The sequence below is a fragment of the Staurois parvus genome, unplaced genomic scaffold (assembly GCF_062004578.1).
Source record: "Staurois parvus isolate SC_StPar_1 unplaced genomic scaffold, SC_StPar_1.0 ptg000151l, whole genome shotgun sequence".
NCBI lineage: Eukaryota > Metazoa > Chordata > Amphibia > Anura > Ranidae > Staurois > Staurois parvus.
In genome coordinates this window covers 17,555,537-17,556,168 of record NW_028317947.1, presented here as the reverse complement: position 1 = coordinate 17,556,168, position 632 = coordinate 17,555,537, and positions in this window count along the sequence as shown.

Sequence of the window (632 nt, the reverse complement as noted above, 5' to 3'; positions counted from 1 at the left end):
GTTCTGTGTGTCACATGATCCCCCTGTAAGACAGTGACGTGTAAACAGAAGTGTCGGTGATCCCAGGCCGGGCAGGCTGAGTGCGATCACCGTGATGGAGTCTGATACACACAGTGTGGGCTCTGCTGTCCGCCTGGGGAGACCTGAGAACAACTCAACTCTTAACCTGGAAGTGACGTTTAATTAAAGGACTGTGCTAGATGTAATGGAAGTCTTTCCCCAAACCAATATGGAGGGGGTATGGCTGGAATGGTTGTAGATCACCAATATGGAGGGGGGTATGGCTGGAATGGTTGTAGATCACCAATATGGAGGGGGCATGGCTGGAATGGTTGTAGAAAGTAGATCACAAATATGGAGGGGGGTATGGCTGGAATGGTTGTAGAAAGTAGATCACCAATATGGAGGGGGTATGGCTGGAATGGTTGTAGAAAGTAGATCACCAATATGGAGGGGGGTATGGCTGGAATGGTTGCAGAAAGTAGATCACCAATATGGAGGGGGCTATGGCTGGAATTTTTGTAGAAAGTAGATCACCAATGTGGAGGGTGATATGACTTTGGAATGGTTGTAGAAAGTAGATCACCAATGTGGAGGGGGATATGGCTGGAATGGTTGTAGAAAGTAGATCC